A 10,657-nucleotide genomic window follows, 5' to 3' on the forward strand; every position below is an offset into this window, starting at 1 on the left:
GGGTTGTGTATTGTGTTTTTTGTGTGCATATTTTGATATGGGCCAGACGGCTCCTTTTGCTCTGGCCATGTGCTCAGCACATGGCAAGCTGGGGCCCCTATCTGAACAAAATATGTAAAACCCTGTACCCTCACTAGGCAGAGAAAGCTGGAGCTTCTTCGGGCAGATTGGTGGCGAGAAATACCCTCCCTGATTGGAAAAGTTTTGGGTGATATCACCCCATGTATATAAGGACCACTCACTACCGTTCTCTCTCTTTCTCCTGGGGCTATTATTCATCTGCCTGCTGAGAGCTGCACAGCTACATTGGGAGCCAGAAAACCTGCTCCCCATGGAGGGGGGCCCCCCCCACACACACATTTTTCACTGAGAGGCCAGCAATGCTTTTTGAAGGGAAAGCCTCAGGTAGAGGAAGAGAAAGTTTATTTTGGAGTTTAAGATCCTATTTCCTCCTTCTTTGCCCTGTTTTTTTCTTAAGTGGGTTAATGCCATGGGGCTATTAATCCCTGAGCAAACTACCCAGGAATGGCAGCTACTGGCTACAGGGGCCTGCTCGCTGTTTTGTAATTGTATCTTCTCAGCGTGGGGTATAGCTGAGACCAGATGCCCAGGCCACCGCCATAGGCCTGGGCCTTTTTTGTCTGCTGTTTCTGCAGCTATGGTGTTTCTGCAGCAGAGCTGGGATTGGGACTAGGAATTTAGGGGTGCAGCATGCTGTCTGGAACCAGAGTTAAGCCCAACAGTGGGAACTGCCCTACAGCAGGGGTGAGCAAATTATGGCTCGTGGGCTGGACTGGGTCTTTGTCTGGGCCAGAGAAGGCCTCAGTGCCACCTGGCCCAGGCACCATCTAGCTATAGCACATCCTGCTGTCCCTGGGCCTGGAGCGGGGCTGGGGTGGCTCTGCAGCTGGACTGCCTTTCTAGGCTGCCCAGGCAGCGGCATCTCCTTCTGGCTGCCGCCACCACAAGCCCCAGCTCCATAGTACTTGCAGGGACCTGGCGCTGCACAGCCCCAACCCTGCATGGCCCATGCCTCCTCTGGGCTCACAGGTGGGCAAGCCCCACCTGCCTCTCCAAGGCTGTCAGAGGGGGAAGGGGGCAGCATGGAGCTGCCAGCTGGGCTTTCCCAGGTGGGCGGGGGTGCAGGGTGGAATGGAGCCCCCTTGCCTTGCAGGCCCCCCAGCTGCCCCAGCTGGAGTATTAAGGGGAGTCAGGCTGGACCCATGAGGCTAAGGGGCTCCGCTTCACCCCCCCAGCTCAGACCAGCCAAAGTAGTCAGCAGCTGCTCAGGCCAGGAAAGCAGCCAGAGGCCTAGTCAGAGCCAGGGGTGGAAGGTGGAACAGAGTCCCCCTCACCTTGCAGGCCTGGCTCAGCTCCCCCCCATACCCCAGCTGGGGTCGCTGGGGGGGGGTGAGGGGACTCCATTCCACACACCCCACCTCCAGCTCAGGCTGAGCAAAGCCCAGCTGGTATCTCTGCTTCCTTTCCCCTCTCTCCCCCACTGAGAGCCCCACCCCCACACAACAAAAAGAACCCTCAAAAGACCACAAGTTCCCTAAGGTGCTGTGCTTTAGAGTGCTTTTATCTAATACTTGATTTGACAAGAGTTAATTTTTTGTACAGTCAGACATTTTTAAAGCCCTTTGCAGCCATGCACGTGTGCTATGTCACAGCAGTAGATCGCTTTCAGGGACCCAAGCATGCAAAAAATGTAATTTGTGTAAGCGTCCTGTATCTCACCTAAGCCTGGGTTCCAGAACCTGAATACTTTTTTGCCCATCTCGCCTGAGGGGCTTAACCCCCCAGGCCTTACCAGAGTACACCTGTGACATGGCAGTAGGTTTGAGCTCCCATAAAATGCTGTGATGACTGCCACTTTTGTTTTTACCTAAGGTTAATAAAAATATATAAATGGCTTTGGGACAGACATCAGAAGACAGGTCTTCCCTCCCCCACCCAGTCATGCTCCCTTTCATTCTCCCTTTCTGGCCAAATGAACCTTCAAGACTTCTGCACAACTTCCGCGTAATAGCTTCACCACAACAGACTAAGGGCTCTCCAACCACAAAACAGTCTGTAGCACTGTGAGGTCAGGGCACTCTGAAAGGTTACCTTTTGGGATGGATCCCTTGCAGATAGATGAAAAGATTGAACTTACATATTCCACTTATTGCACAAGTTCTCTAGGTGATTGTGTAAAAAGGAAAAGATGCCACTGCCACTCCCACCTCCTGCCCCCTCTGCTTTAAAATGAAAGTAATGGTTTTGAGCTTTGGGTCCCAAGTAGACAGAGAGATCTGCCCGGGGCACTGAGTAAGACTCCTCAGCCATGGAGAGGACGGGGATTTAAGACATGCCCTTATCCTTTGTTTTTCCATCACTGGCTTAGGCAGAGTAGGCATTTGCTGTTCTGGATCCCATCATGATCTCCAGGCACTGTACAGAGACCTGACATGCCTAACCCGAGTTTCTACACCAGTGGCTCTCAGCTGGAGTGCCATGGTGCCAGTGCTGCTGCTATGGTGGCAGTGGGCAGATAAAACTGCTCCACATGCAGAGCTGTTGCATTATGGCTCTCTGATCCGCCTAAAGCTGACAGATCTGGCTCAGGCTGCCTGTTCCCAGTCCTTTCCCCACCTCCCCCAGTAACACCTGGTTAAGAAGTACTGAGAGAAATTGAGGCAGGACTCACAGTAGTTCTCAGCTGGGGATGCTGCCACCTTCAAAGTGTTGGATAGGTGCCCTGGCTGAGTACGTTGCAAATCGCTGTTACACACAGTCATAAAGTTTATGTTTTAGTCACCCTTGGTATCTCAGAAGAGACTTTCAAAAGAGGTACTAATAATGAAAGTGGTTTCATTAATATGATTAATGATGAAACCACACATTCATTGTGCATTTAAGCGCCAAAGAGCTGTCAGGGGGTGATGGCTTTTGGTCACTATCAGTTCAAACCAGTATTTAAACCAGTGACCTAGAAGTGAAAGACACTATATGCTCTTACTAGTGCCCTAAGCACTGCAGTACATAATTATATTAATCTAGGGACTCATTGATGTACATTAACCCACTGTGAACTATTTGCATACATCAGTGGGCTCTAAATTAAGTGGAAGTACTCTGGAAAGACTATAGGAAGCTTATATTAAAACTTCTGATCAATGTGCAGCTGCACGCTAAAAAAAGCCAAGCCTATATATGAGGAGTGTCAAAGATATGGTCTGCAGACATTTCACCCAGCTCATGGGTCTCCTAGAGGAGTTGGGCAAAGTAGTAGAGGGGCCTGATATCAATTACCAGCTACAGAGCCTGGCTGGGGATGTGTGTTGGCAGCAGGCGGGTGAGCAGTGTGTGTGTTACCAACGCTCACCCCATCCCAGATGCCCCATCCGGATCCAGCACTTGAAGCTTCCTTTGATTCTGACCCAGCCTGTGAGGAGTCTTGCAGTCCAGATCTGGCCTGGGGGCCCAGGTGAGTCTGAAACCCCTGCTGTACATAGAAGACTGAAATAGGAAATAATGCCATTAAATAATGGGATAAAAAAATGACATTGTGAAGACATAATTATGCCAGGTGTATACCTGATGCTGAAATGCTGCATTTAGAATTAATCAGCCTAAAAATAATACATAAAATGGTTCAGAAAGGAAGCAGAAAAGAGGTACACGTTGGATGTGTATAACACAGTAACTGGCATAAAAAAGGCAAATCAGGTGGTCTTGCTTTCTTAATAAAGGAATTAAGTTAAAAGGCAACATATTTAAGATTGATAAAAAGGCTTATTTTTAAATATATAATGCATTATCTCTGGAATTCACTGTCACAAGCAATTAAGAGTAAAGTTCACAAAAAATATTAAATGTTGATGCTAGTTGTTTCCACACTGGGCTCCGGGGAGCGCTAATGGTCCATAAGATCACAGCAAGTGTCCCACAGCTGATCCACAGACCACAGCAGGCCTCTACCTTGTTCAATTAAAAGTTTGTTGATAAAGATGTATGATAGTACCTGACAAATTCTGAAAGTTGACAGGGGCTTATCAGTCCAAAAATTAGGACTCACTGGTTTACATAGACAATAAAAATACCCAATTTACATGAAAAAAGAATTTTAAAACATCCTCCTCTCAGACAGACATCAGCACTCATGCTCCAGTGTTATTATCCAGCCATTGACAATGTTTTGGGAAGCTTCTTTCCAGGTAAGTCATAGTATACTATGCTTTACTATAACCATAGTATACTATGGTTTACTATAAAGTTGCTTACACCTTCTGCTGAAGCATCTGATCCAGGACGCTTTCCCAGTCAGGATGCTGACTAGATGACTGTCAATCTAACTGTAAAGCACATCCAATGCTGTTGCACATTTTGCTATTCACAGAGCTGCTACTTCATTTTGACTAGGCCATTATTCCTCTTTAGAGGTATAAGACAACACAAGTCAGTATAAGTTCAAAAAATACTGGGCGTGTCTAAACATGCAATTAATGTGCATGAATAAACCGCAGGGCTTATTGCTCTGGAGTTTTTTTGCGTGCTGCACATGAAACCCAGTGGGAGCAGCCCAGGCTGGCAGGACCCGGGGATCTAGGACAGAAGTTCAATAAACAGATTTAATCTCAATCAGTTAAATCTGTTACTGTATTCATCTAGCTTTATCTAAAACCAATTTCAGTCATTTTGAAAGCAATTTATGTGCACTGAACTCCTGATTTGAACCAGTTTCCAATCTCTTATCCTGGTTTATGTGCATCTTCTGTCCCCAACCAGAGTGTGGGCCTGCCAGCCCCAACCTGCTCCAACTGGGCTCTATGTGCTGCAGAGGGGCTGTCTGGGGTGCGAGGGTACTTAAGTGCAGGGCTAGCCAGCAGGCAGCCCCCACCCTGAAGCACCCTCATGCCCCAGCCAGCCGCTCCACAGTACTTGGAGCCCCAACTGGAGCATCCCAGTGCTGCTCTCCATGTGCTGTGGAAAGACTAGAGCCACTCCACAGCATGTGGAGCCCCATTGGAGCAGCTAGCCCAGGGCTGGCTCTGATGGGGCTCCCACAGGCTGCAAAGCGGCTGGCTGGGGCACAAGGGTGCTTCAGTCCAGGAGCTGCCTGCCAGCTAACCCTGTGGTGAAGTGCCCTCATTCTCCAGCCAGCCCTGTCACTGTCTACTCGTGTGTTTAAGCACAGTAATTTACTGTACCAGGAGATAGTGCTTGTGTCTGATAGGACTATCTAATGGTGCAGTAAATTAGTCTGCACCAGCCTAAGTGCTGCACATGTGTAGACAGTGACATTTGACTGCACAGTAAATTAGTCTACTGTGCAGTAAAGCAGACGTGGAGACATGGCCACTGCCCACAAGTCTCTCCTTTGTACCCACCAATATGAAGTACAGAGCTTGGTCAGTTTGTGAAAAGAATTGAGATCCTTTCCAATCCAGGCTGCACTGGATGGCCCAGAAGATCCCTTCTTGTCATTCCTTCTTAAATCCTTGCCATAGTGGAAAATACCTTACAGGTTCAGTTTTCTAAGCTGCTATTACAGTTTTCACCAGAGAAAATCAACTTAAATTATTTCTGAATTTTAACTGGTTTGCTTGGGAATGCAAAACACAAATATAGAAAATGCTCTTTACCTTTATAGTTTAGCTCAAAAAAAAAAGAATGTCTTATGCACTGATGCTTAACAGCATTCCTAGCCACTGGCAAGACATCTGTGTTTATTAAAATAACAAAATATGAAATTCATATTAATTTTCTGTTTGATCATAATTTGAATTTCATATTAGTTAAAATGTTTGTTCAGATTTAGCAGCATCTGTCATCTGAAACCACCAATCAATATTTTATTCATCATATATGATCTAAATCCACTGAGAGCAAGCTGAAGACACAGCACAGAGTTTAGAAATGTTACAATTAAAATATAGCTCAGCATTTTCAATCCAAATTAATTATCTCCTGATTTTTTTTGCATTAATTCCATATCCAAAGGCGATGAGCTGCATTCACTGGCCCAATTTCCATACTGCTGCCATTATATTTTTATCAGTCATAGACACAAAGTGTAGGAGGGCGTAAATTAGAGGACTATGAATCTAGCACAGGGCAAGATTGGAAAGCTCCTATGTATGCTGAGCAGCATATCACTACACAATTGAACTAAATGGAAAAGTTGCTATTCTGCATATATAAAAGTATCACAATTGGCCTAAAGTGATTAATCAGCCTTTGACCCTTTGATGAGCTAGCTAAAAACTTAATAATTTTCCCTCCTGCAAAAGGTCAAAAGCAAAACAAAAACAAACAAACGGAAAAGCCACTTCTTTCTTCATACACACAGATTGTACAAAATAAGAAATGCTTTGACTGAATTATGGAAAATTGTTTTTCATCTTCCATTATTTTAATCATAATTTAAATCAGCAAGCAGCAAACCTCAATTTAAATAATTTGCATTTGTATTCTTTTTGTTATTTTCATAAAGAAATGCCAGTTCTCTCTGGTTAGTATATTTGTGTTTCTTTTTTGCTAACCACAGGATACAATATGATTATATCCATTTATTTACACAAGTACTTGGCCTACCATATATGTATTCAAATCCTTCTTTTCCCATTGCACTAAGTCAATTCTGAATTATATGCTTTTTATTTGCTAGATGATGAGGGGCTTTTTACATGAGATTACTGTGAAGATACTTTTAGAAATGGAAACTGAAATTCAATTAAAAATTCACAAAAATAGCATTTTAAAACTATTTTTATTATTTCAAGAAAAAATATTGCTGAATAACTAAAAAAATAATAATGCTGAAGGGCAACCAGCACGGGTTCGTAGCAGGTAGACCCTGCCTGACTAGCCTTGTTTCTTTTTATGACCAGGTTGCAAAAGGCTTAGATGCAAGGGATGAGGTAGATGTCATCTACCTGGATTTTAAGATAGCCTTCGATACAGTATCTCATCCTATTCTCATAAATAAACTGAATGGCAGTGATGTAGATGATTACATGGTCAGGTGGGTGGCAAATTGTCTAATGGGACACACCCAGAGAGTAGTGGTCGATGGGTCGGCATCGACCTGGAAGGAAATGGGCAGTGGAGTTCCCCAAGGTTCGGTCCTTGGACCGGTGCTGTTCAACGTCTTCATCAGTGACTTAGATGAGGGTGGAGACCACTCTGTCCAAATTCACAGATGACACCAAATTATGCGGTAAAGTAAACACACTAGTGGGCAAGGAACCATAGGCAATGCATAAAGGATGCACACAGGTGCACATGCACCCTCTGAGCTTGGCTGTGCACCCCCAGCAAAAAGGTGCCACCAACGCTGCTGGCAATGCCTGCAGGCAGTCACCGCTTGCCACCCCCATCATCACTGCCAACACTGCCAGCACCATCTGCAGGAGATCCCCAATCGCTGCTGGCTGCCACCGCCACTGCCGGCGGCATCTGCGGATGGTCACTGACCACTGGTCGGCACTCACCACACCCTTCCCCCACTGCTGCCAACAGCGCTACGGCTGCCTGCAGGAGCTCACCGCTCACCGCCGCCACCATGCACCCACCACTGACAGCGCCACCACCACCTACAGGAGCTTGCTATGCCCCCCCAGCCTCCGGGGGCATGCAGCGTTCATGCAGGGAATTAATCCAGGTGAATCTGGAGAGGTTGGAGAAGTGGAAAGAACAGAATAGGATGCAATTCAACAAGGACAAATGCTAAGTGCTGCACCTAGGGAGAAGGAATCACCAGCACACTTACAGGCTGGGGGATGACCTCTCAGCAGCACAGCAGCAGAAATGGATCTTGGAGTCACAGTTGACTCCAAGATGAACATGAGTCATCAATGTGATGAAATGATCAGTAAAGCTAACTGCACTTTATCATGCACGTGCATGACAAACACGTCCAGGGAAGTAATACTTCCCCTCTGTGCAGCACTGGTGAGGCCACAGTTGGAGTACTGTGTCCATTTTTGGGCACCACACTTCAAAAGAGATGTGGATAACCTTGAGAGGGTCCAGAGGAGAGCCATTCTTATGGTTAGGGGCCCGCAGATAAGGCCCTATGAGGAGAGACTGAGAGACCTGGATCTCTTCAGCCTCTGCAAGAGAAGGCTGCGAGGTGATCTTGTGCCCATCTATGAATTAATTGGGGTGGGCCAGCAAGGTATAGGAGGTGCTCTGATTACCAGGGCATCCCTTGGAGTAACTAGAAATAATGGCCACAAACTGATGGAGAGCAGATTTAGGTTAGACATTAAGAAGAACTTCTTTACAGTAAGGGTTGCCAGAATCTGGAATGGGCTTCCAAGGGAGGTGGTGCTCTCCCATGCCTTCGGGGTCTTTAAGAGGAGACTGGACAAGCACCTGGCTGGGGTCATCTGACCCCAGCGCTCTTTCCTGCCCGGGGCAGAGGGTCAGACTCAATGATCTGCTGAGGTCCCTTCTGACCCTAATATCTATGAATATTAAATATGTTGGACAAAGGAGGACAAAAATCAAGCTCATCAAAATATGTTTTGCATTTAAAATAAGTGGATTGGTTAAACAAACAAAAAAACCCATTATCTGCAATTGGTGCAAGATTTATAGGGCTACCAAAGGAACACAAGAGGGAGGGGAACATCTACACGTGCTATTACTGCACAGAATTTAACTCCAGAGCTTATTGTTCCAGATTTATTGCTCCTGGGCACACCATTTAAACATGCACCTGGGAGCAACAAGCTCCAGAGTTTATTCATGAACAGCAACTAGAGCTAGGTTGAAGCAGCCCTGCCTGGCAGGGGACTGTAGAAAGCAAGTCACTATGCAGAAAGAAATGAAAGATTTATGAGCACAGTAATTCAGAGTACTTGCCTGGGAGGTTTCAGTTTTTGTCTCTAGTCTTCTATCAAGGACTGCTTAACTACAAGCCATACAGAAATTGTGGGACTATGGACCAGAACTTCTCCCGCCTGGCTGAGTGCTGGAACCATTGTGCTACAGCCCCTGGCTTCCTTAGGCATCTCTACATGAGAAGTTTACTGAGCAGTTGACTAATTAGCTGTACATTAAATGTCTTGGCATCTATATGTGCACCCTTAGACTGGAGTAAACTAATTTACTCTGCAGGAGGATAGTACTTATAAATACAAGTCTTTCCCCATGAACTGAGGAAACCTAAGAACCTAACTCTGTGTTTTGCATCCCACTCCAGGGGCCCAGAAGTTACATGTTGCAGCATCTAATTGCTAATTCTTGTACTGGATCTAGCACTGAGCTGTCAAACAAACTCTTCTAAACTGTTCCTGTATGGGATGAAGTCAAACACTACAATCAAGAACAGGGAGCCTCTCTCCCCTGCATTCTTAATAACCCTCTGCTGGCATCTTGTGAGTGTAAGGGAAAAAGCCATCTGATTCAAATGCAGGGGAGAATAAAACCCAGCTGGGAGAAGGGAAAGGAGTGAACTGGGACTGTAGGGAAAGGGAGAAGAACTGGAAGTGACAAGGATACCAGAACTGGAAGCCATGGGTGAGGGGAGAAGCTGGGAAGAAAAGTCTTTCTTTTGGCGTCTAGTGCTTGACTCTCTAACCATAATGATGTTTTTTCAACACAGTGTATTTGCATATTGGTAATTGACTCACTGGTGCAGGAAGTGCCATCTAGTTTTGCGTTGTTATGTAAGTAAATACAAATTCCAGAGTTCAGTTAATGAATGCTATAACAAAAACAGGTTTTTCTTTATAACCTCAGATGGATACAGATACCTGGGAAGCATAAGGAAACAGCAAGACAGCACTGATTAGCATGACAGGTTGTGCACTGCCTACAGAGCAAAAGAAAAAAAAATAAGACTGCACTGTCAAAGAGTTCAATAAAGGTTAAATGATTATAGTGGATGGTGATGAAATAAGAAATATGTTAGAGATATGAGCAGTCTATGTTGCAAGTCAGCTGCAAACATATTAGAAAATTTTATAGATGGTTAAAAGCAATGATTATAAACAACACGTTGGATTCTATATCGATTACCATTATTAAAGCATCTACTAATCATTGCTAACACTTGTTATGATCCTTAATATTAGTCAGACCACATTAGGGCCTGATGGCTTTACCCATTTGAAAGCATTTTGGGCCAAACCATTCAAACATTTTCTCACCTTAGAAAACCATTTTAGATACTGTTTAAATCAAAAGTTGTCAATAAGCAATGTTATTCCAGTGCTATAGACAAGGTGTAATATTATTAAAGCTGTTTTCCAAATCCAAGCTCCTTGCCACACAAGAGTTAACACTGCTTGTAGATAACCAATAACATGTTTTCAAACCACCTTTAAAATTAATTCCTCTTCTCTCCTTTCACAGTCTTCAGACATCCTTTTTCCTATCCTCCTTTAATTACATTCCCCTCAGGATGTATAGAGTGAATAACAATGAAGCAGATGATACAATTAAATTAAATGCCGCAAGCTTGGCCGGACACAAGATAATATCCTGCATGATGCTGGGTGCCCTCAGCCCAAGATCAGCCCCTTAGAGCCATATTATGAAAAAGCAAGCACAAAAGAGAAAAAACTGTGCTTATTAATATGGAAAAGGCCCCAAAGAGGGGTACCTCTCCCCTTACAGATAAGAGTATTACTGAACCACTAAAATGGTCAATTGAACA

The 10,657-nt window shown here is 45.0% G+C and overlaps 1 long non-coding RNA gene across 1 annotated transcript; it reads left to right on the forward strand.

The window, feature by feature from the left end:
* The first annotated feature begins 380 nt into the window (after window positions 1–380).
* On the forward strand, window positions 381–10,048 carry LOC109304145. Its single transcript, XR_002099308.1, has 3 exons — window positions 381–405; window positions 3,307–3,472; window positions 9,200–10,048. It is a non-coding gene; the product is annotated as an uncharacterized LOC109304145 (long non-coding RNA).
* The last annotated feature ends 609 nt before the right edge of the window (window positions 10,049–10,657 follow it).

Source organism: Gavialis gangeticus, unplaced genomic scaffold (genome assembly GCF_001723915.1).
Source record: "Gavialis gangeticus isolate Ggan-Ray unplaced genomic scaffold, GavGan_comp1, whole genome shotgun sequence".
Classification (NCBI taxonomy): Eukaryota; Metazoa; Chordata; order Crocodylia; family Gavialidae; genus Gavialis; species Gavialis gangeticus.